Below are 25,293 nucleotides of genomic sequence, written 5' to 3'. Positions count from 1 at the left end.
ACCCTAATCCTAACACTAGGTGAAGCTCTAGACTTAGCTCTGGTCCTAACCTTAGCTGTACACGTAACCATATCCCTAGCCCAAGTCCAAACGCTAACCTAACCCTAAAACTAACCCTAACTTGAATTCTACATCCAGTAGAAGTCACAGTCTTAGCACTAGTCTTAGCCTTAACCCTAGGCATAACCCTAACCTTAACCCTAGCTCTACCCCTAACTTTAACCCTAACCCTTACCTAGCCTGATACCTAAGTGTAATCCTAATACTATCTTTATACCTTAACCATAAACATAACCCAAGCCCTAACCCTAACCCTAAACCTTGCCCTAGCCCAAACCCTAATCCTAACCCTAGCCATGCCCCCAAACCCTAACCCTAACCCTAGCTCTAACTCTAAACATAGACCTAACCATAACCCTGGCCGCAGCCCTAGATCTAACCTAACCCTAACCCCACCCCTAGCACTTACCCTAACCCTAAACCTAGCCCTATATCTAGCCCTAGCCCTAGCACTAACACTAACCCTAATCCTAAACCTAGGTGAAGCTGTAGCCATAGCACTGTCCTAACCCTGCTGTACACCTAACCGTAGATCAAGCCCAACATTAACACTAACCCTGACCCTAACACTAACCCTAGCACTAACCCTACCCAAATTCTAACCATAGTCAATGCCATAGTCTTAGCACTAGTCTTAACCCTAGCCCTAGCCATAACCCTAATCCTAACCATAACCCTCGCCCTAGCACTAATCTTTTTAAAAAACTGTTATTTAGAAATGGTGACTTGATCAGCCCTCACCCTGACTGTTGATGAGCAACTTGATATGTTATCCTTCTTAGTATTTTTTTGTTTGTTCTACTTAATACTTTTGGTTGACGGCCGCCGCCCCCGCCGGGAGGGACGCGGGGCCGGGGCTGCAGCGGAGGCGGCCACCCCGCACCCCGCACCCTGCGGGGGCGGCGGCGGAGCTAGCCCGGCCCCGCTCCTGCGCCCCCGGCCCCGCCGCGGGCCCCGCGCCCCGCGCCGCCCATGCACCACCTCCTGGAGCAGTCGGCGGACATGGCGACCGCGCTGCTGGCAGGCGAGAAGCTGCGGGAGCTGATCCTGCCGGGCGCGCAGGACGAGAAGGCGGGCGCGCTGGCCGCGCTGCTGCTGCAGCTGAAGCTCGAGCTGCCGTTCGACCGCGTGGTCACCATGGGCACCGTGCTCGTGCCCATCCTGCTGGTCACCCTGGTCTTCACCAAGAACTTTGCAGAGGAACCCATCTACTGCTACACCCCTCACAACTTCACCCGCGACCAGGCGCTGTACGCCCGCGGCTACTGCTGGACGGAGCTGCGGGACGCGCTGCCCGGCGTGGACGCCAGCCTGTGGCCCTCGCTGTTCGAGCACAAGTTCCTTCCCTACGCGCTGCTGGCCTTCGCCGCCATCATGTACGTGCCGGCGCTGGGCTGGGAGTTCCTGGCCGCCACCCGCCTCACCTCTGAGCTCAACTTCCTGCTACAGGAGATCGACAACTGCTACCACCGGGCGGCCGAGGGCCGGGCGCCCAAGATCGAGAAGCAGATCCAGTCCAAGGGGCCCGGCATCACGGAGCGGGAGCGGCGCGAGATCATCGAGAACGCCGAGAAGGAGAAGAGCCCGGAGCAGAACCTGTTCGAGAAGTACCTGGAGCGCCGGGGCCGCAGCAACTTCCTGGCCAAGCTGTACCTGGCGCGCCACGTGTTCATCCTGCTGCTCAGCGTGGTGCCCATCTCCTACCTGTGCACCTACTACGCCACGCAGAAGCAGAACGAGTTCACCTGCGCGCTGGGCGCCGCGCCCGCCGTGCGCGTGAGCTGCAAGCTGCCGTCCGTGCAGCTGCAGCGCATCATCGCGGGCGTGGACATCGTGCTGCTGTGCTTCATGAACCTGGTCATCCTCGTCAACCTGGTGCACCTGTTCATCTTCCGCAAGAGCAACTTTATCTTCGACAAGCTGCACAAGGTGGGCATCAAGACGCGCCGGCAGTGGCGCCGCTCGCAGTTCTGCGACATCAACATCCTGGCCATGTTCTGCAACGAGAACCGCGACCACATCAAGTCGCTCAACCGCCTGGACTTCATCACCAACGAGAGCGACCTCATGTACGACAACGTGGTGCGGCAGCTGCTGGCCGCGCTGGCACAGTCCAACCACGACGCCACGCCCACGGTGCGCGACTCCGGCGTGCAGACGGCCGACCCCGGCGCCGACCCCGGCGCCGACCCCGCGGGCTCCGCCGAGCCGCCCGTGGTGAAGCGGCCGCGACGCAAGATGAAGTGGATCCCGTCCGGCAACCCGCTGCCGCAGCCCTTCAAGGAGCCGCTGGCCGTGGCGCGCGTGGACAGTGGCAAGGCCGACAAGCCCAAGCCCGTGCGCAGGAAGACCACCGACACGCTCATCGCCCCGCTGCTGGACGCGGGCGCGCGCGCCGCGCACCACTACAAGGGCGGCGGCGGCGGCAGCAGCGGCAGGGACTCGGGCCCCGCGCCCGCGCCCGACAAGAAGCACGCGCGCCACTTCTCCCTGGACGTGCACCCCTACATCCTGGGCACTAAGAAGGCCAAGCCCGAGCCCACGCCGGCTGCCCTGCCCGCCTCCCGGAGTCAGGAGGGGGGCTTCCTGTCCCAGGCCGAGGAGCGGGGGCTGGGCCTGGGCGCAGCGCCCGCCAAAGATGCTCCGCTCCCGGAGAAGGAACTCCCGTTCCCCGCAGAGCCCGGCAGGGCAGGGCTGCCCCCCGGGGGCCCGTTCCACGTCTGCTCGCCCCCGGCTGCCCCTGCCGCGGCCTCCCTGTCGTCACCAGCTGGCCTGGGCAAGGCCGACCCCCTCGCCATCCTGAGCCGAAATGCCACTCACCCCCTGCTCCACATCAACACGCTGTACGAGGCCCGGGAGGAGGAGGAAGGGGGCCCCCGCGTGGTCCCCGACATGAGCGACCTCATCGCCATCCCCCCCACCCAGCAGCTGCTCATCGCCACCTTCGACGAGCCCAGAACGGTTGTGAACACTGTGGAATTCTGAGGGCTCAGGGCCACTCTGCATGAGCGCGGCCGCGGCCCTGCGTGGTCTCAGCGCCGCGCGCCTCCCACTCCCCCCAGTCTCCCTCCACCCGCCGCGGGGCTCTGTGCCTGCCCACCCGCTCAGCGGGGAGCCTGGCCCCTCATGGCATCGCTGTGGTGCCGAGGCGGGGGGGGGGGGGGCAGCGGCCATCCATCCCGGTGCGGGCCGATGCCGCCGCCCTCTGCGTCAGGTGCTTGGGCACTGGTGCTGGGCTGTGAGATGAGAAGAGTTTATTTTTTTAGCCAACTTTGTCATGAGCCCGGGCGTGGCGGGACGGCCAGGGGCCCCCACCTCGCCCCCGGGGGCCGCTGTCCTCCCGCACTCCCACGTGCACTTCCTCCTTGTCGCCTGACACACACTTTATTTTACTACGTACTAATGAGCATCTTGGTCATCAGGAGACTAGGGTGGGTTCTAGACAGATTGGGGTGCGTGTGAGTGGGTGGAAGGCAGGCAGAGCATGCGAGCGTGGGCAAGGGAGCGAGCCAGCGTGCGTGCACATGTGTGTGCGTGGGTGAGTTGTGCAGGTGAGAGTGCGTGAGTGAGCCTGCGTGTGGGAGCGTGAGCAGGCCAGAGTGAGGTTCAGATGTGTGCACGAGCGCGCCTGAGCCTGGAGTGTGCACATGGAGGTGAGAGCGTGAGCATGTGCACACGTGACAAGTGTGTGACCAGGCGTGTGCATGTGAGCAGCTGTGGCACAGCAGGCGCAGGGGCCCGTGTGCAAACGAGGGAAACAGTCCATCGCAATAACCACGCCCCCACCTGGGCCCCCTGCCACCCAGCCAAGGCCCCGCCTCTTCCTGTGGGGGCCCTGGTCGGGCCATCTGGTCCCGCCCCTATTACCTCAGCCACATGGCAACATGACGCAGTATTAACAAGGTAGCACTGAGCGTATCAATAAATACTATTCTGATAAAAAAAAATACTTTTGGTTGAATACTGTAATCAATACACAATTCTTCTTAAGTGCTGAAACTTAACTGAAAAGTGATCACTGTTAAATATAAGAGTGGGAATAAGAGAGGGAAGAGATGTGCAATTCAGGACATGCTAAACCTGACTTACCTCAAACGGTAGAGTAAGAATCATGCCAGAGGATCCCAATATAATCCCATCAAGGTGGCATGTACCAATGCCATCTCACTAGTCCAAGTGATCAATTTCAGTTCACAATTGATCATAATGAAAGGACTAAGAGTCAAAGGGAGCACATAAACAAGTCTAGTACCTGCTAATACTAACCGATAGAATAAATAAAGGGGAGAGTGATCCAACATTGGAAGCGAGATACTCAGCAGACTCATAGAATGGCGGATGTCCTAAACAGCACTCTGGCCTCAGAATCAGCCCTTAAGGCATGCAGATCCGGCTGAAAAGCCCATGAGAGTATTTCAGGCATGGAAAGCCAAGACACTCTGGGGGGAAAAAAAAAGACCTAAATGAAAGATCTCCATGAGTGAGATCCCAGTGGAAAGAACAGGTCATCAAAGAAGGAGGTACCTTTCTCTGAAGGAAGGAGAGAACTTCCACTTTGAACATGGCCTTGTCTAAAAATGATCAGAGTCAGTGAACTCAGGGGGCTTCCATAGCCTTGGCAGCTCATGACAAGAGCCTAGGGTGATTACTGATGCCATAAACAAGAGTGTCAATTTGTTAAGTCAACAACAGGAGTCACTGTGCACTTACTCCTCATGTAGGATCTTTGTCCTTAGTGTGCTGTACATTGAGATTTAATGCTATAACTAGTACTCAAACAGTATTTTTCACTTTATGTTTCTGTGTGGGAGCAAACTGTTGAAATATTTACTTAATGTATGCTAAACTGATCTTCTGTATATAAAGAGAAGTGAAAATGAATCTTGATGTGGATGGAAGGGGGGAGGGAGTGGGAAAGGGGAGGGTTGTGGGTGGGAGGGAAGTTATGGGGCGGGGAAGCCATTGTAATCTATAAGCTGTACTTTGGAAATTTATATTTATTAAATAAAAGTTTTTTTAAACTTTTTTTAATGAATATAAATTTCCAAAGTACAACCTTTGGATTATAGCGATTTTTTCCCCAATAACCTCCCTCTCACCTGCAACCATCCCATCTCCCACTCCCTCTCCCATCCCATTCTTCATCAAGATTCATTTTCCATTATCTTTATATACAGAAAATCAATTTAGTATATGCTAAGTAAAGATTTCAACAGTTTGCACGCACACAGATACACAAAGTAAAAAGTACTGTTTCAGTACTTGTTTTGCCATTAATTCACATAGTCAACACATTAAGGATAGAGATCCTACATGGGGAGTAAGTGCACAGAATTCCCATTATTGATTTAACAATTGAGGCTCATATTTATGACGTCAGTGATCACCCAAGGATATTGTCATGAGCTGCCAAGTCTATGGAAGCCTCTTGAGCTCACAAACTCCGACTCAATTTAGACAAGGCTACAATCAAAGTGGAAGCACTCTCCTCCCTTCAGTGAAAGGTACCACCTCTTTGATGGCTCATTCTTTCCACTGGGATGTCACTCACAGAGATCTTTCATTTAGGTCTTTTTTTGTTTGTTTTTGCCACAGTGTCTTGGCTTTCCATGCCTGAAATACTTTCATGGGCTTTTTAGCCAGTGGCGAATGCCTTAAGGGCTCATTCTGAGACCAGAGTGCTGTTTAGGACATCTGCCATTCTAAGAGTCCGCTGTGTATCCCATGTCCCATGTTGGATCCTTCTCTCATTTTTAATTCCATCAGTTAGTATTTGCAGACACTAGTCTTGTTTATGTGATTGTTTTGACACTTAATCCTATCTTTATGATTAATTATAAACTTAGACTGATAACTTTTACTAGTGAGATGGCGTTGGTACATTGCACCTTAATGGGATTGATTTGGAATCCCTTGGCATGTTTCTTGCTCTACCTTTAGGGGTAAGCCCGAGTGAGCATGTGCCGAACTGTATATCTTCTCCCTGTATTATTCCCACTCTTATATTTAACAGGCATCACTTTTCAGTTAAATTTAACACCTAAGAATAATTGCGTATTAGTTACAGTGTTCAACCAATGGTATTAAGTAGAACAAAAAATACTAAAAGGAATAAAATAATAAGTTGTTCCTCAAAGGTCAGGACAAGGGCTGATCAAGTCATTCTTTCTCATAGTGTCCATTTCACTTCAACAGGTTTCCTTTTAGGTGAACAGTTAGTTGTCACCGATCAGAACATATGGTATTTGTCCCTCTGGCACTGCCATATTTCACTCAGCATGATGTTTTCCAGATTCCTCCATTTTGTTTCAAATGACTGGATTTCATTTTTTTTTTACTGCTATATAGTATTCTATAGAGTATCCCATAATTTCTTTATCCAGTCTTCTGTTGCTGGGCATTTAGGTTGATTCCAGGTCTTAGCTATTGTGAACTGAGCTGAAATAAACATTGAGATGGAGACAGCTTTTTTGTTTGCCAATTTAAATTCCTTTGGGTAAATTCCAAGGAGTGGGATGGCTGGGTTGTATGGTAGGGTTATATTCAGGTTTCTGAGGAATCTCCAGACTGACTTCCATAGTGGCTTAACCAGTTTGCATTCCCACCATCAGTGGGTTAGTGTCCCTTTTTCCCCACATCTTCGCCAGCATCTGTTGTTGGTAGATTTCTGCATGTGAGCCATTCTAACTGGGGTGAGGTGAAACCTCATTGTGGTTTTGATTTGCATTTCCCTGATTGCTAGTGATCCTGAACATTTTTTCATGTGTCTGTTGGCCATTTGGATTTCCTCTTTTGAAAAATGTCTATTGAGGTCCTTGGCCCATCTCTTGAGAGGGTTGGTTGTTTTGTTGTTGTGGAGTTTCTTGATCTCTTTTAGATTCTCGTTATTAACCCTTTATCTGTAGCATAGCTTGCAAATATTTTTCCCATTCTGTTGGTTGCCTCTTCACTTTTCTGAGTGTTTCTTTTGCAGTACAGAAACTTCTCAATTTGATGCAATCCCAAATGTTAATTTTGGCTTTGACTCCCTGTGCTACTGGGGTCTTTTCCAAGAAGTCTTTGCCGGTACCTATATCTTTCAGGGTTTCTCCAATGCTCTTTAATAATTTGATGGTGTCGGGTCATAGATTTAAGTCTTTAATCCATGTTGAATGGATTTTTTAAGGTGAAAGGTAGAGGTCTTGCTTCATGCTTCTGCACGTGGAAATCCAATTTTCCCAGCATCATTTATTGAATAGACTGTCCTTACTCCAGGGATTGGTTTTAGATCCTTGATCAAATATAAGTTGGCTGTAGATGTTTGGATTAATTTCTGGTGTTTCTATTCTGTTCCATTGGTCTAACCATCTATTTTTGTACCACTACCATGCTGTTTTGATTATAACTGCCCTGTAGTATGTCCTGAAATCTGGTATTGTTTTTGTTGTAGAAGCTAGCTTTAGCTATTCAAGGTCTCCTGTGCCTCCATATGACTTTCAGCATCATTTTTTCTAGACCTGAGAAGAATATCTTTGATATTTTTGATTGGTATAGCATTAAATCTATAAATTCTTTTGGGAGAATGGACATTTTGGTGATGTTGATTCTTCCAATCCAAGAGCATGGAAGATTTTTCCATTTTTTGGTATCCTCTTCTATTTCTTTCTTTAAGGTTTTGTAATTTTCATCGTAGAGATCCTTAACGTCCTTGGTTAAGTTTATTCCAAGGTATTTGATTGTTTTTGTAGCTATTGTGAATGGGATTGATCTTAGAAGTTCTTCCTCAGCCATGGCATTGCCTGTGTATACAAAGGCTGTTGATTTTTGTGCATTGATTTTATACCCTGCTACTTTGCCAAACTCTTCTATGAGTTCCAATAGTCTCTTAGTAGAGTTCTTTGGATCCCCTAAGTAAAGATTCATATCATCTGCAAAGAGGGATAGTTTGAGTTCTTCCTTCCCAATTTGTATCCATTTAATTTCTTTTTCTTGCATAATGGCTCTGGCTAACACTTCCAGTACTATATTGATTAGCAATGGTGAGAGTGGGCATCCCTGTCTGGTACCAGATCTCAGTGGAAATACTTCTAACTTTTCCGCATTCAATAGGATGCTGGCCATGTGTTTTTCATAAAATGCTTGATTATATTGAGGACTGTTCCTTCTATACCTAATTTGCTTAGAGTTTTCATCATGAAAGGGTGTTTTATTTCATCAAATGCTTTCTCTGGATCTATTGCGATAATCATATGGCTTTTCTTCTGCAGTCTGTTGATGTGGTATATCACATTGATTGATTTGTGAATGTTGAACCATTGCATATTTTAGAATTTTTTCTTTACATTTCACTGTGGAGATTTTGATTACTATGTGTCGTGGTGAGGATCTCTTTTGGTCTTGTTTATTGGGAGTTCTGAGTGCTTCCTGTACTTGAATGTCTCTTTCTTTCTCCAAACCTGGGAAGTTTTCTGCTAATATCTCACTAAAAAGGCCTTCTAATTCTCTCTCTTCCTGCCTCCAGGAACTCCCAGAACCAGAATGTTGGGTTTTTTAGTAGTATTCTGTAGATTCCTAACAATATTTTTTAGATTTCTAATTTCCTCTTCTTGTCTTTGGTTTGACTGTATACTTTCCTGTGCTCTGTCTTCTAAGTCCAATATTCTCTCTTCTGCCTCACTGATTCTGTTTTTAAATCTCTCAGCTGCATTTTTTGTTTGTTCTATTGAATTCATTTCATTTTGATTTCTCTTCAATATCTCAATTCCATGTTCTATTGAATTCTTCATTTCATTTGATTCCTCCTTAAAATTTCATTTCATGAGAGAAATTTTCTTTCATGTCCTATATGGATTTCAGTAGTTCATGTGTTTGTTTTTGATTACTTCTAAATATTCTTATCATCAATTTTTTGAGTTCCATTTCTTGCATTTCTTCTCTCTCATCATCTTCATAATCTTGTATTGAAGTGTCATGTTCCTTTGGGAGCATCATGTTGTCTTCCTTAGTCTTGTTTTTGGATTATTGCATTTGTTGTTTGGCGTTTGTGGAGATACTCATTGGTTTCTTCTTTTATTTCTGCCACTGGCAGCTTTTTTTGTTGTACTATGACTCTATAGGTAAGTGGACTGTCTGCTTTCAGTGAATCTCTTGGGGCTTGTGGTGGGTGTGACTAGAGAGCTCTTTTCAGTTCACAGGGTTAAGTGTGTGCCTAAGGTGACACACCCAGGTTTGGCATGGTAAATGTTCTCTCTCTCTTTTTTTAATCAGAAGGGAAGTAATTCTGCTCAGCTGAGCTCTTCCCCTCAATGGCAATCAGTGCCTGTGTGCTAGCCCCAGTGTGTATAATATTTTTCTGCTCTATCCCAAGGACCACACAAAGGATCTGTGCAATCTTTAGTGTAAGTTCAGATTCCCGTGCAATGTCAATGGGTAGCCAGGACCGCCAGAGCTTGTGGCATCTCCCACCATCTCCCACCAAGATTATTCAAAGTCTCAGCCACACCATAGGTGTTTATGGATCAACACACTTGTTTGAGCCATACTGAGTATGACATAACATGCAAGGTAAGCACTTGAGGGTTGCTAGAAAGAAGTGATTTCCTGAATTTCTATCATGGAATTGTGATCCTAGCAACTCAGTATCTACCACACAGCATTTTTTTATTAGAATGGAAGCCATAACTTGCAGCCACAGGGTACTGGCAGAGTGGTCATTATGCAAGATATGGTTGGCCTATCCTCCAAGAGCAGTGCTTCTCCTGTGATTTCTGATAATGGGTTTCATATCTCTGAAATAACACAGTTGGTTCACTGAACTTCCTCAGTATGCTCAGGTTCCATCCACACTGTGCATACCAAAATGAGTGCATAGGAAAGTGAAGTGACTGTTCTCCAAGAGGTGTGCATTCTGAAAGTTTTCAGTTATTGCTGTTTACTGAAGCATCTGACTCCATTGACTGAAGTGACTTCATGACAAAGATCCATTTCCGGTATGGGGAAATATTGAGTAACTGCAAAGAAGTAGTGATTTCATAGGTGGAATTTTCTTCTTGCTCCCTAAATAAGCAGTTCAGTCACAATTCTTCCAAAGAGGCCTACCTGAATCATACATGCCAAGACATATGTTGTGCCTGTGTTAACTGTCCACAGTAGAGGTAGTATCCCCTTTACAATGTGGAAACTCTGTTTAGTTGCATGACCAATAAAGGTCTCTGAGCTTTAAAGAGTATACGTCATAACATACAAAACAAGGATTTGGGGGTTACATGAAACAAATGATTTCCTGAAGTTCTATCATGGAATGGAGTTCCTACCAGCATGGTCTCCACTGGAGAGCACATTTTAGTTGTAACAGATGATATGTCTTGTAGCCACAGGGTAGTGGCAGCATGATCTTTATGGATCCAGGCATTGCAATGTATGCTTGTCCTATGCTCCAAAAGCCATGTTGCCCCTGTGATTTTAGAAATCTGGATCTCAGGAAGGACACAGTTGCTATGTTGATATTCCTCAGTGTGCTCAGTTTCCATCCACAGTTATATGCAGAAAGCCTAGGGAAATGAATATGCCAGGAAGTGAGTGTTTCCCAAAAGGAGTTAACTCCTGAAAGTTCACAGTCATCACTGTTTACTGGAGCAGCTCACTCCATTCAGTGAAGTGACTTCAGGCAAGATATCAGTTTTTGATACGGGAAAGTATTGAGTGGCTACAATACTGTAATGATTTTGCAGAAAGAATGTTATCTCGTTCTTGCAGTGTATGCTTTCAGAAGCAGTGTGATCCCAATGCTTCCAAAGAAACCTACCTGAATCATGCTGAAAGATATGTTATCCTTTTGTTGCCTTCAAAGAGTATTAGTCTCTCCTTGATAATGTGGAAATTCAGTTCACTTCTCTCAGTGTTTGCTGCCTGATACACGTACTTGATCTTTACTGAGTATGTTGCGACATGCAAGGTTGGGGTTTGAGGGTTACTGGAAACAAGCGATTTCCTGAATTTCTATCATGGAATGGTGATCCTACCAGCTTGTTATCCACCACACAGCACTTCTCAGTTGGAACAGAAGACATACATTACAGCCACAGGGTACTGACAATGTGGTCATTATGGATCCAGAGCTTGCAACATATAGTTGGCTTGTGCTCAGAGAGACGTGTATCTCCTGTAATTTCAGATAATGGGCTATGTATCTCTAGAATAACATGGTAGCTTTACTGAGCTTTCATTGTATGCTCTGTTTCCATGCACAGGTCATTCTCAAGGAAGTGACTATTTTCCAAGAGGAGTACACTCTGAAAACTAGGAATTACTGCTGTTTACAGTAGCAGCTGACTCCATTCAGTGAAGTGACTTCAGGCTAGACTCCCGTTTTTGGTATGGGAAAGTATTGAGTAGCTACAGTGACATAGTGATTCTGCAGGAGGAATGTTATTCTCATTCTCACAGAGTATGCACTTCAGAAGCAATGTGGTCCCAGTGCTTTCAGAGGCCTGCTTGTGTTGTGCCTTTGTTGCTTTCCTGAAGTAGAAATAACCTCTCCTTGGCAATGAGGCCACACGTACTTGAGTCTTACTGAGTATGTCATATTACACAAGGTAAGGGTTAGAGGGTTACTAAAAAGAAGTGATATCCCAAATTTCTATCATGAAGTGGTGTTCCTACCAGCTTGGTATGCAGCACACAGCACTTTTCAGTTGGAATAGATGACATATCTTGCAGCCACAGGATACTGGCAGAATCATTGTGAATCCAGAGCTTGCAAAGTATGATTGGCCTGCACCCTGAGACCTGCATTGCTTACATGACTTCAGATAATGGATTCTGTACTTCAAGAATTTATGGGGGGTAAGCCATTGTAACCCATTGTACTTTGGAAATTTATATTCATTAAATAAAAGTTTTAAAAAAATAAAAAAAAATTTTAAAAAGAATTACATGATTTCTATACTGAGCTTCCTGGGTATGCTCAGTTCCCATTGACAATCATAAACAGAGTGCCTACCAAAATGAACACACACGAAAGTGACTTCCTCTTGGGGAAGTTTTTTTGCAGCCAACGCTGTTCACTGTAGCAGCTAACTCCATTCAGTGAAGTGACTTCAGGCCAGACACTCAGTTTCAGTATGGGAAAGTAGTGAGTAGCTACAGTGAAGCAGTGATTTTGCAGGAGGAATCTTATTCTCCTTCTCTCCATGTATGTTTTCAGAAGCAGTGTGATTCCAGTGCTCCAATGAGGCCTACCTGAGTTGGGCTGAGAGCTTTTTTGTACCTTTGTTGCATGCCAATATTAGAAGCAGTCTCTTTTGACAATGCAGAATCATGTACTTGAGCCTTATCAAATATGTTGTAACACACAAGAGGAGTATTTGAGTGGCATTGGAAATAAGTGATTTCCTGAACATTTATCATGGATGGGTGTTCCTACCAGCTTGGTATCCACCACATAGCACATTGCATTTGTAACAGACAAAATAACTTGTAGCTACTGGTACTGGCAGTGAGGTCTTATGGATTCAAGACTTGCAAAGGGTCATTGGCTTATGCTATGAGAACCACAATCCTCCCATTTCATATAATGGTTTCCAAATCTCTGGAACAAGGATGCTATCATGAGTTTCCTTATCCTATGTTCAATTTCCATCCACCATCATATACAAAAAGCCCACCAAAAGAGGAGTGCACTCTGAACATTTGCACTAACTGCTGTGTGTGGGGAGCAACTGGGACTAGACTGTTACTCGAATTAAGACTTATTTTATGCATCTGCTTTCCCACAATATGGCGCTGGGAGAGGAGGAAACAGCTTCTACACAGCTGCCTCCAGTTCAACCAATAAACAGCAGGACCTGCTCCTGATTGGAGGAGAGCAGCGTACTCGGCGTGTGGGTAGCAGAGTTGGGATTGGTGGAAGAGGACTATAAAGGAAGAGAGAGACAACATGCACCAGGAACATCTATCTGAAGGAACACCTGTGCAGCCCCCGAGAGAGCCGGCCAGCGGTGTGCCGCTCCCCCGCGGAAGTGGGGAAAGTGGCAGGGGGAACCACCCTTCCATGGAGGTGGAAGGGACGGTAGCCAACCCGGGAAGAACCAGCAGCAAACCCGGGGAGGGCCGAGCAGGCAAAAGAACAACGCAGGGTCCTGTGTCGTTCCTCCACGAAGAGGGGGAGCGACACTGTGACTGAAGGAGCTGATGCCATTAAGTGAAATGACTTCAGACCAGACAACAGCTTTCAGTAAAGGGAAGTATTTAGTAGAAAGAGTAACATTGTGATTACAAGGAGGAACTTTATTTTCATTCTCTTAGTGTATACTTTTGGAAGCAGTGTGATCCCAATGCTTCCAGAAAGGCCTGCCTGAATCGTGCTGAGATACGTTGTGCCTTTGTAGCCCAAAAGGAATATAAGTACTTTCTTTTTGTCAATGCAAAACAACCATTCAGTTTCCTGAGTGATCACTAAGCAATACACATACTTAAGTCTTAACAAGACTTGGATTTGAAGGTTATTGGAATTAAGTGATTTCCCAAATTTCTATCATGGAATGGTGTGCCTACCAACTTGGTATCTACAACACAGCACATTTAGGTTGGAACGGATGATATATATTGCAGCCACAATATATGCAGAGTGGTCACTATGGATCTAGAGCTTGCAATGTATAGTTGGTCTGTACTCTGAGAGCTGCATTGCTCCTGTGATTTTGCACAATGTGTTCTCTATCCCTAAAAGAACATAGTTGCTTCACTGAGTTTCCTCTGTATGCTCAGTTTCCATCCACAGATCATTAGCAGAAGACATACCAAAATGAGTAGGTAGAGAAGTGACTGTTCATCAAGAGGAGTTCACTCTGAAAGTAAGCAGTTATTGGTGTTCACTGGAGTAGCTGACTCCATTCAGTGAAGTGGCTTCAGCCAGACACCCATTTTCAGTACCAGGAATAACTGAACAGCTACAATGAAGTAGTGATTTCAGAAGACAAATGTTATTCTCATTCTTGCCAGCACATGAGCATTGGAAGCAGTACAGTCCCAATACTTCAAAGGGGTCTTCCTGAATCAAGCCAAGGAATTTATTGCCACTCATCCATCCCTGCCAAAGATGCTTAAAGATGTGTCACACACAGAAACACAGAAACACCGTCATCAATATGAAAGAAGGTAAAGGAAGAAAACCTCACAGTAAAAGATCACACAAAGTTCAAAGCATATATCAGAAAATATCTTTGGCAAATGGCAGGGCAAAGTTACTACTTATCAATAGTCACATTGAACGTTAATGGATTGAACTGTCCAGTTAAAAGACACAGATTGGCTGATTGGGTTAAGGAACAAAACCCATCTATTTGCTGCCTACAAGAAACACATATTTCCAACAAAGATGCATGCAGACTGAAAGTGAAAGGCTGGAAAAAGATATTCCATGCCAACAGAAACCAAAAAAGCAGGTGTAGCCATTCAGTGAAGTGACTTCAGGCCACATATGAGTTTTCAGTATGCAGAAGTATTGAGTATCCACAGTTACGTAGTGATTTTGCAGGAGAAACATTATTCTCATTCTCTCTGTGTATGTTTTCAGAAGCAGTGTGATTCTAATGCTTCCAAAGAGGCTTACCTAAATCATGCTGAAAGATATTTTGTGCCTTTGTTGCATGGCAGGAGTAGAAATAGTCTCTCCTTTGCAATGCAGAAATTCCATTCAGTTTCCTGCATAATCACCAACTGATCAACACATATTGAACCTTATTGAGCATGTTGTAACTCGCAAGATGAGGATTTGAAGGTCATTGGAAATAAGTGATTTCCCAAATTTCTATCATGGAATGGTGTGCCTACCAGCTTGGTATCCCCCACACAGCACCTTTCAGCTGAAATGGATGCCACACCTTGCAGCCACAAGGTACTGGAAGAGTGGTCATAATGGATCCAGAGGTTACATTGTATCATTGGCCTGTTCTCTGAGAGCCACATTGCTCCTATGATTTCAGATAATGGCTTCTTTTTTTCCAATGTTGCTGGAACTTTTATTATCTCAGAAATAAGCATTGTATGTACTTTGAGATGGTTAAAATAGTTATTTCTGGAATTCTGTAACAACGTTTCTCAAAAATAGCGATCATTTCAATAATCACACAGATGGTCCTCTATTCACTAAAGACCAACCAAAATAACTCTTATCAAAAAACATACAAATGTTCCAAGAAAGCATACATGATGGTTTATATAAACAGAAGGAAAATTCTGCCAAAGGAAGCTAAGTATTTTTATTTTTAAACATATTTCATAAAGACAGACTAGTTTTTCTTTGCTTTTTAGTGCTTACTCTGAGAGGGAATGCAAGAAACAGTTTCAGGAGAAAAACTGCTTTCATGATCTCAAGTGTAAGCCACAAACAGACTTTTCTGATAAAGGATTTAAAGTCTGATGAGATGTGAAAAGCAAGCTTCTATGCAATCTGACATTTCAATAAATATACAAAAAAAACCAACTCACTAACTCTGAACATATTGTTTGTATAGGTAACAAAAGTAACAAATCTCATGGTTTGTACTTTTGAGAACAGCTGTGTAAAGATACTTTGTTTTATGAGATTCAGAAGTAAAACTCACATATACATAATTCCAGCAGGAAATCTCCACATGATACACGTTTTGGGGTATCCCAATATTGTCCTGACAAGGAAGTCAACCATGACCACACCTACATTGTAAAGACAGCCCTGAGAAGCAACAGCAGGAGAATCCAACCCCTTTGCCTTTGTTTCACTGAGGAACACAAAGGCACTCATCACTTGCTTCTTTTCAAATACTGAGACATCTCTCATTGGCTTATCAGTCACACAGCGCAATTGCTCAGTTATTCAAAACAAACTGCGGGTGACCCTTTACTTCTCCCTGGTTCCTGTACCAAACCTCTACATCGATTATGACATTGCTTGCAATGTTCTGCATTCTAAACAAACATGTAGGGAAATTTCATAGGAACGCTGATATTTACTTAACCATGCAAATGTAAAGATAGGTAAAATACTTAAATTCTTGTAATAGAATCTTACTTTCCACATTCACTAAAACATTTTAAAATTCAAACATGAGAATTGGAAATATGTGTGCTTATTTGGAAGAGAACTACTGAATTTATTCTCTAGAAGAAAAAGTGACTGGAAGCATGACATTACTGGAACATTTACACAGGCTGACATGTTATCTTCTGAACTTCAAATAAAGCTGCTTGTACAAACTAGTTAATGAACACCTGCTCCTATTTAACAAGCAAGACATCTGATGTAGCGGAGAAGCCAGAGCCAAGTCACTTCAATTCTTTCTGTTGCTTCCAGTTGCTAGCATAGTTGCAACTCACATAAATATATTTAACGTATCCATGGAGATCCCCAGCATGTAATTGATGGGATCGTATTTCTGAATTCCATACATTGGTGCTATTTCTGCACACTTGAAGGAACATACTGAAGAGAACTAATCCACCATACACTGCCACTGAATACAAAGTGGCACCAGCCACAGAGGTTGGTGGCAGGAACATAGATCCCAGAGAGGACGCAAAGACAAGACCCAGGCCTACTCCCAGCGGGGCTCCCATGTTCAGAAACTTCTCAGTGGGTGCACACATGGCCACAGTGGAGAGGCCTCCCACAATGCCAGCTGTGTACCATGCAGCTCTGATGAGAAGAGGCCCCCAGAGAATTGTCAGAGGAGCCACTACTGCACCCATCACACCAGAATGTAGCAGCCATGCAAGATGCTTTGGGCCTGGGCTCTGCTCATACGATATTGACTGTACCAGCATTCCAGCTCCAATCATGGCTGCAAAGGTTGCACCAATGGTCACCCAGCAGCCTTTCATCATGAAGTTCATGAGGGCAGGAGTCCTGGTGACTGCCATGGCAGACAGAGCTGTTAGACCAATACTTCCTGCTAAGTACATGTAGGTAGAATGGATTCTATCTTTCACATACTGAGGACAAATTACAGCTTTTTCAATAGCTCCAATCTCATTAGACATTCCCAAGCCATAGGAGCACAATGCTCCAAGACCAACAGCAGCCCCTCCAGCAACAAACCATCTTACCATCTGATCAATTTTAAATATTTTTTCCACTGATGGTTCCAAAGCTGCCTCTTTGAGGTCTTGGCCAGTTTTCCCATGTCGAGCCCCAATTCTTGTCTTAGTGGCATATTCCCTGCTTGGTGTTATGAGCCACTGTTTCTTGGTGATGGAATTCTTCACAATGGGAGAAGCCTTGTTGAAAGCTGGGTGGAAAACCCTGGAAGGCAGTGTCTGCAGACACACAAGCCTTGCAGCCAGCATGGTGGTTCAGCACCAGGTTTACCAAGCAGATCTGAAATGTGTCTCTGCGCGCACAGTCCTTCAGGCTCACTGGCAGATAATGGCTTCTTTATCTCTAAAAGAACAGAATTGTTTCTCTGAGCTTCCTCATCATGCTCAGTTTCCATCCACAGTTCATTCACAGAAAGCCTACCAAAAAGACTATACAAGAAATTTACTGTTCACCAAAAGGTATGCACTCTGAAAGTTTGCAGTCACCACTGTTTACTGGAAGAGTTGATTCCTTTCAATGTATTGACACATACAATGAAGCTTTGAGCCTTGCTGGAAATAAGTGATTTCCTGAAATTCTGTCATGGAATGGAGTTCTTATCAGCATGGTGTCCACCAGAGAGCACATTTTTTTTATTTGACAGGCAGAGTTAGACAGTGAGAGAGAAAGAGACAGAGAGAAAGGTCTTCTTTCCATTGGTTCACTCCCCAAAATGGCCACTAAGGCCGACGTGCTGCGCGGATCCGAAGCCAGGAGCCATGTGCTTCCTCCTGGTCTCCAATGTGGGTGCAGGGCCCAAGCAATTGGGCCATCCTCCACTGCATTCCTGGGCCACAGCAGAGAGCTGGACTGGAAGAGGAGCAACTGGAACTAGAACCCGGCACCCATATGGGATGCCGGCATTGTAGGCAGAAGATTAACCAAATGAGCCATGGCGCCAGCCCCAGAGAGCACATTTTAATTGGAATGGGGAACATATCTAATAGCCCCAGGATACTGGCACCATGATCATTATGGCTCCAGAGATTGCAAAGTATTTTTGTCCAATATTGCAACAGCCATATTTCTGCCATGATTTCAGATAATGGGTACTGAATCATTAGAACACGGTTGCTATGGTGGGTTTCCAGTGTGCTCAATTTCCATCCATGATCATACACAGAATTTCTACCAAAGCAAGTACACCAGGAAGTGATGTCCACCAAGAGGTGTGCACTCTGAAAGTTAGCAGTTACTACTGTTCACTCAAGCAGCTGTCACATCCATTCAGTGATGTGACTTCAGGCCAAACATCACTTTTCAGCACAACAAAGTACTGAGTAGTAACAGTAACATAGAGATGTGTGGGAGGAATGTTATTCATGGTTTAAAAGTGTACAATCTTCTGAAGCTATGCAGTCCCAATGAGGCATTGACACAATGATAATTGTGTCAGGAGTTACGTGGCACCAGTGTTAACTGTCCAGAAAAGAGCTAGTCTCCCCTTTGCATCGTGGAAACTCTTAAGTTGCTTAAATGTTCTCCGACCTGTATACGTCCTTGATCTTTTATTTTTGGTTTCTTAAGAAATATTTATTTTTTAATTTTTTTTTAACTTTTATTTAATGAATATAAATTTCCAAAGTACAGCTTATGGATTACAATGGCTTCCCCGCCCCATAACTTCCCTCCCACCCGCAACCCTCCCCTTTCCCTCTCACTCCCCCCTTCCATTCACATCAAGATTCATTTTCAATTCTCTTTATATACAGAAGATCAGTTTAGCATACATTAAGTAAATATTTCAACATTTTGCACCCACACAGAAACACAAAGTGAAAAATACTGTTTCAGTATTAGTTATAGCATTAAATCACAATGTACAGCACATTAAGGACAGAGATCCTACATGAGGAGTAAGTGCACAGTGACTCCTGTTGTTGACTTAACAAATTGACACTCTTGTTTATGGCATCAGTAATCACTCTAGGCTCTTGTCATGAGTCGCCAAGGCTATGGAAGCCTTTTGAGTTCACCAACTCTGATCATATTTAGACAAGGTCGTAGTCAAAGTGGAAGTTCTCTCCTCCCTTCAGAGAAAGGTACCTCCTTCTTTGATGACCTGTTCTTTTCACTGGAATCTCACTCATGGAGATCTTTCATGTAGGGTTTTTTCCCAGAGTGTTTTGGCTTTCCATGCCTGTAATACTCTCATGGGCTTTTCAGCCAGATCTGCATGCCTTAAGGGCTGATTCTGAGGCCAGAGTGCTGTTTAGGACATCTGCCATTCTATGGGTCTGCTGTGTATCTCACTTCCCATGTTGGATCATTCTCTCCCTTTTTTATTCTATCAGCTAGTATTTGCAGACACTATTCTTGTTTATGTGCTCCCTTTGGTTCTTAGTCCTATCATTATGATCAATTGTGAACTGAAATTGATCACTTGGACTAGTGAGATGGCATTGGTACATGCCACCTTGATGGGATTATATTGGGATCCTCTGGCATGATTCTAACTCTACCGTTTGAGGTAAGTCAGCTTGAGCATGTCCCGAATTGCACATCTCCTCCCTCTCTTATTCCCACTCTTATATTTAACAGTGATCACTTTTCAGTTAAGTTTCAACACTTGAGAATAACTGTGTATTGATTACAGTATTCAACCAAAAGTATTAAGTAGAACAAACAAAAAAAAATACTAAGAGGGATAACGTATTAAGTTGTTCATCAAAAGTCAGGGCAAGGACTGATAAAGTCACCATTTCTCATAGTGTTCATTTCACTTTAACAGGTTTCCTTTTAGGTGCTCAGTTAGTTGTCACCATCAGGGAGAACATATGGTATTTGTCCCTTTGGGACTGGCTTATTTCATATGCCATAACACGCAAGACGAGGATTTGAGCCTTAGTGGAAACAAGTGATTTCCTGAAGTTCTATCATGGATTGTGGTTCCTACCAGCATGGTATCCACTGGAGAACATATTTTCTTTCGAACAGATGACATATCTTGCAGCCACAGGGTAGTGGCAGCATGGTCATTACAGATACAGAGATTACAATGTATAGTTGTCCTATTCTATGAGAGATGCATTGCTCCTGTGATTTCAGATATGGGTTCCATATCTCAAGAAGCACACAGTTGGTGTGGTGATATCCTACATATGCTGTTGCTGTTTCCATCCACAATAATACACAGAAAGCCTTTGGAAACTAGTATGCAGGGAAGTGACTGTTCCCAAAACGGAGTTCACTCTAAGAAGTTTGCAATCACCACCGTTACTGGAGCAACTGCCTCTGTTCAGTGAAGTGACTTCGGGCCAAACATCAGTATTTGGTACAGGGAAGTATTGAGTGGCTACAGTAACATAGTGATTTTGCAATAGAAATGGTATTCTAGAGTTAGGTTTTCCACTAAGGCTATGACTAGGGCTAGTGTGAGGCTTATGGCTATTGCTAGGTTTGGGTTAGGGATAAGGTTAGAGTTAAGATTATGATTAGGTCTATGGTACCATTAGTGTTATTATTATGATTAAGGGTTAGCATGAAGCTTAAAGTACAGTTAAGTTTAAGGCTTTGGTGTAGACTGTGGCAGTGTTAGTGTTAGGCTGTTAAGTTTAGGGTTAGTTAAGTTTATCATTATGTTTAGGGCTATCTTAGGATAATTGCTAGAATTAGTGGTTAGTGTTAGGGTTGATGGTAGAGTTAGATTTTGCACTAAGCCTAAGGCCAGGGCTAGTGTGAGATTTAGGGTTATGGTTAGGGTTAAGATTATGGCTTTCTCTATGACATCATAAGTATTATGGTTAGGATTTAGGGCTAGGGTGAAGTATAGCAGTACAATTAGTTTTAGGGCTAGGGAGTCTGCTAGGGATACTGTTTTTTTTTATCTTTTATTTAATGAATATAAATTTCCAAAGTATGACTCATGGTTACAATGGCTTCCCCCCCCATACCGTCTCTCCCACCCACAACCCTCCCCTTTCCCACTCCCTCTCCCCTTCCATTCACATCAAGATTCATTTTCGATTATCTTAATATACAGAAGATCAGCTTAGTATACCTTAAGTAAGGATTTCAACAGTTTGCTCCCACACAGAAACATAAAGTGAAAAATAGGGATACTGTTAGCATTAGGCCAAGACCTAGGGTTAGGCTGAGGGTTAGGGTAAGGGTAAAGGTTAGGATTAGTATTAGAAATGGGGCTATGCTAAAGTTAGGATAATTGTTAGAATTAGTGTTTAGTGTTAGGGTTTGTGGTGGGAATAGGTTTTGTACTGAGGCTAAGGCCATGGTTAGTGTGATGCTTAGGGCCAGGACTAGGGTTAGGGTTAATTTTAGGAATAGTGTTAGGGCTTGTGAAAGGGTTATTGTTTGAATGCATGATTGGTTTTAGGGATAATGCTAGAGTTATGTTTAAGGGATACTGTTAGAATTCATACGTGGTTAGGGATAGGGCTAGAGTTAGGTTTTGCACTAAGGTAAAGGTCAGGCTCATGTGAGGTTTAGGGCCAGGGCCAGGGTTATAGTTAATTTTAGTGTTAGGATTATGACTTGGACTATGGTACTGTTAGTATTATGGTTAGGATGAAGGATTAGGATGAAGGTTAGGAGTACTGTTAAATTTAGGGCAAGGGAGTTGTGTCTGGATAATGTTAGTGTTAGACGGAGGCCTAGAATTGGGATTAGGGTTAGAGTTAAGGTAAGTGTTAAGTTTAGTATTAGGTTTAGGGCTATGCTACAGTTAGGATAATTAAAGAATTACTGGTTAGTGTTAGGATTGGTGCTACAGTTAGGTTTTGCACTAAGGCTAAGGCCAAGGGCCAGTGTGAGGCTTAGGGTCAAGGCTCAGGTTATGGTTGTGGTTAGGGTTAGGGTTAGGGTTAGGGTTAAGATTAGAGTTATGGTTAAGATTAGAGTTAGGGTTAAGGTTAGGTTTAGAGATAGCATTATGGCTATGTGACCATTAGAGCTATTGTTATGATTCATGCTTGGTTTTACAAATAGGGCTAGAGTTAGGCTTTGCACTAAGGAAAAGGCTAGGCTTGGGTAGGGCTAGGGCCATGGCTATGGTTAGAGTTAAGGTTAGGTTTCAGCTTATGAATTGGGCTTTATATCATTAGTACTATGTTTAGGACTAAGGGTTAGGGTAAAGGTTAGGAGTACAGTTGCATTTAGCACTAGGGAGTCAGCTAGGGATATGTTAGTGTTAGGCCATTGCCTAGGATTGGGATTAGGGGTAGGGTTAGGGTTAAGTTTGTATTACATTTAGGGATATGCTATGATTAGGATAATTTTTAGAATTAGTAGTTAGTGTTATAGCTAGAGTTAGGTTTTGCATTAAGGCTAAGGCCATGGGTAAAGTGAGACTTTGTGCCTGGGCTAGGGTTGGGATTAGTGTCAGCATTAGAGTTGGGGTTAAGTTTAGGAATGGTGCTTGGGCTATGTGACAGTCAGGGTTATTGTTAGAATTTGTGCTTGGTTTTAGGAACAGGGCTAAAGTTAGGTTTTTCACTGAGTCTATAGCTAAGACTAGTGTGAGACTAGGACCAGGGCTAGGGTTAAGGGTTAGGATCAGGGTTAGGCTTAAGAGTTAGGATTAGGGTTAGGGTTAAGGTTAGGGTTAGGGTTAAGATTATGACATGCAATGCAGTACCTAAAGGTACTTATGGATAATGGAGTTATGGTTATAATTAAGGGTTAAGGTGAAGGTTAGGAGCACAGTCAGATTTAGGGCTTCAGCATCAACCAGTGATAATGTTAGGCAGAAGCCTAGAATTAGGTTAAGTTTTAGGATTAGGGTTTGTTTGGTTTTAGATTTAGGGTTATTCTATGGTTAGGATAATGGTTAGAGTTGGTGGTTAGTGTTGGGGTTGATGCTAGATTTAGATTTTGCACTAAGCGTAAGGCCATGGCTAGTGTGAGGCTTAGGGAAAGGGCTGTGGTTATGGTTATGGTTATGAATAGGGTTAGAGTTAGGTTTAGAAATAGCGTTATGGCCAGCGCCATGGCTCAATAGGCTAATCTTCCGCCTGTGGCGCCGGCACTCCGGGTTCTAGTCCCGGTCAGGGCACCAGATTCTGTCCCAGTTGTGCCACTTCCAGGCCAGCTCTCTGCTGTGGCCCGGGAGTGCAGTGGAGGATGGCCCAAGTGCTTGGGCCCTGCACCCTCATGGGAGATCAGGAGAAGCACCTGGCTCCTGGCTTCAGATCAGCATGGTGCGCTGGCTGCAGCACGCCGGCCACGGTGGCCATTGGAGGGTGAACCAACGGCAAAAGGAAGACCTTTCTCTCTCTCTCTCTCTCTCTCTCTCTCTCACTGTCCACTCTGCCTGTCAAAAAAAAAAAAAAGAAGAAGAAGAAATAGCATTGTGGCTATGTAATAGTTAGGGTTATTGTTGGAATTTGTGCTTGGTTTTAGGGGTAGTGCTAGAGTTACATTTTACACTAAGATGAAGGCCAGGGTAGTGGCAGGTTTAGGGCCAGGCTAGGGTTTAGATTAAGATTATTATTAGGGTTAAGATTGTGACATATGTTATGGTACCATTAGTGTTGTGGTTAGTATTAAGGGTTAGGGTGATAATTAGGAGTACAGTTAGGTTTAGGGCTGGTGCATCGGCTAGGGATGAAGTTAGTTATTCCGAGGCCTAGTGTTAGGATTGGGCCTATGGTTAAATGTAGCATTAGGTTTAAGGCTCTGCTATGTTTAGGATAATTGTTAGAATTAGTTGTTAGTGTTCCATTGGTACTAAAGTCAAGTTTTGCACTAAGCCTACATTCAGGACTACTGTGAGGTTTAGGGCCAGGGGTAGGTTTATGGTTAAAGTTAGGGTTAGGAATAGCATTAGGGCTGTGTGACACTTAGTGTTATCATTAGAATTTGAACTTGGTTTTAGGGATAAAGAGAGATTTAGGTTTTGCACTAAGGAAATGGCCAGGCTCATGTTAGGCTTAGAGCTAGGGCTAGGTCCAGGACAATGTTAGGGTTAGCATTAGGATTGTGTTTAGGGATAATTTTAGTATTGTGTGATAGAGTTATTGTTAGAATTCATGCTTAGTCTTAAGGATAGGGTAGAGTTAGGTTTTCCACATAGGTTATAGCTATGGCAAATGTGAGGCTTATGGCCAGGGTCATAATTAGGGTTAGGGTAAGGTTTTGGAATAGCATTAGGGCTGTATGATAGTTATGGTTATTTTTAGAATTCATGCTCAGTTTTATTTATTTATTTTTTTCATGCTCAGTTTTAGGCACAGGGCTTGGGTTAGGTTTTGCACTAAGGCTATGGCTAGGGCTGATGTGAGGCTTAGAGCCAGGGCTAGGGTTAGGGTTATGGGTAGGGTAGGTTTCGGTTTAGGTTTAGTGTTGTGTTTAGGAATAGCATTAGGGCTGTGTGAGACTTAGTTATTGTTATGATTCGTGCTTCATTTTAGGGACAGGGCTAGAGTTAACATTTTCCCCTAAGACTTGTCTAGGGCTAATGTGAGGTTTAGGGCCAGGGCTACAGTTAGGGTTAAGGGTTTGTCTAGAAATAGTGTTAGAGCTATGTGACAGTTAAGGTTATTGTTAGAATTTGTGCTTGGTTTTAGGGATAGGCCTAGACTTAGGTTTTCCACTAAGGCCTCAGCTAGGGCTAGTGTGAGACTTAGATCCAGAGCAGGGGTTAGGGTTAGGGACAGCATTAGAGCTGTATGATGGGTTAATTTTTAGAATTTGTAGATGGTTCTGGCATATGGTTAGTGTTAGGTTTTGCATTAAGGAGAACATCAGGCTCATTAGATGCTTAGGGCCAGGAGAAGGGTTAAGATTCTGGCCATTGGAGGGTGAACCAACGGCAAAAGGAAGACCTTTCTCTCTGTCTCTCTCTCTCACTGTCCATTCTGCCTGTCAAAAAAAAAAAGAGATTATGCCTTTGACTATGAGTTTTGTTTTGCACTATGGCTAAGGCCAGGGCTAGTTTGAGTCTTAGGGCCAGTGTTAGAGTTAGGGTTAGGGTTATGGTTTGGTAAGAATTGTTTATGGCTGTGTGGCAGTTATGGTTTTTTGTTAGAATTCATGTTTTTTTTTTCCATTTTTAACTTTTATTTAATGAATATAAATTTCCAAAGTACAGCTTTTGGATTACAATGGCTTCCCGCCCCCCATAACTTCCCTCCCACCCGCAACACTCCCCTCTCCCACTCCCTCTCCCATTCCATTCACAT

General features: G+C 44.2%; 2 pseudogenes; one reads left to right on the top strand and one right to left on the bottom strand.

The window, feature by feature from the left end:
• The first annotated feature begins 1,005 nt into the window (after positions 1–1,005).
• Positions 1,006–3,045, top strand: LOC138849508 (pannexin-2 pseudogene; annotated as a pseudogene).
• Positions 3,046–16,145: 13,100 nt separating this feature from the next.
• Positions 16,146–17,431, bottom strand: LOC138849507 (growth hormone-inducible transmembrane protein pseudogene; annotated as a pseudogene).
• Between the last annotated feature and the right edge of the window lie 7,862 nt (positions 17,432–25,293).

The sequence above is a fragment of the Oryctolagus cuniculus genome, chromosome 4 (assembly GCF_964237555.1).
Source record: "Oryctolagus cuniculus chromosome 4, mOryCun1.1, whole genome shotgun sequence".
NCBI classification, from domain to species: Eukaryota; Metazoa; Chordata; class Mammalia; order Lagomorpha; family Leporidae; genus Oryctolagus; species Oryctolagus cuniculus.
Note: the sequence above shows the minus strand (reverse complement) of the source record. Positions and strands in the feature narration are given on the sequence as shown.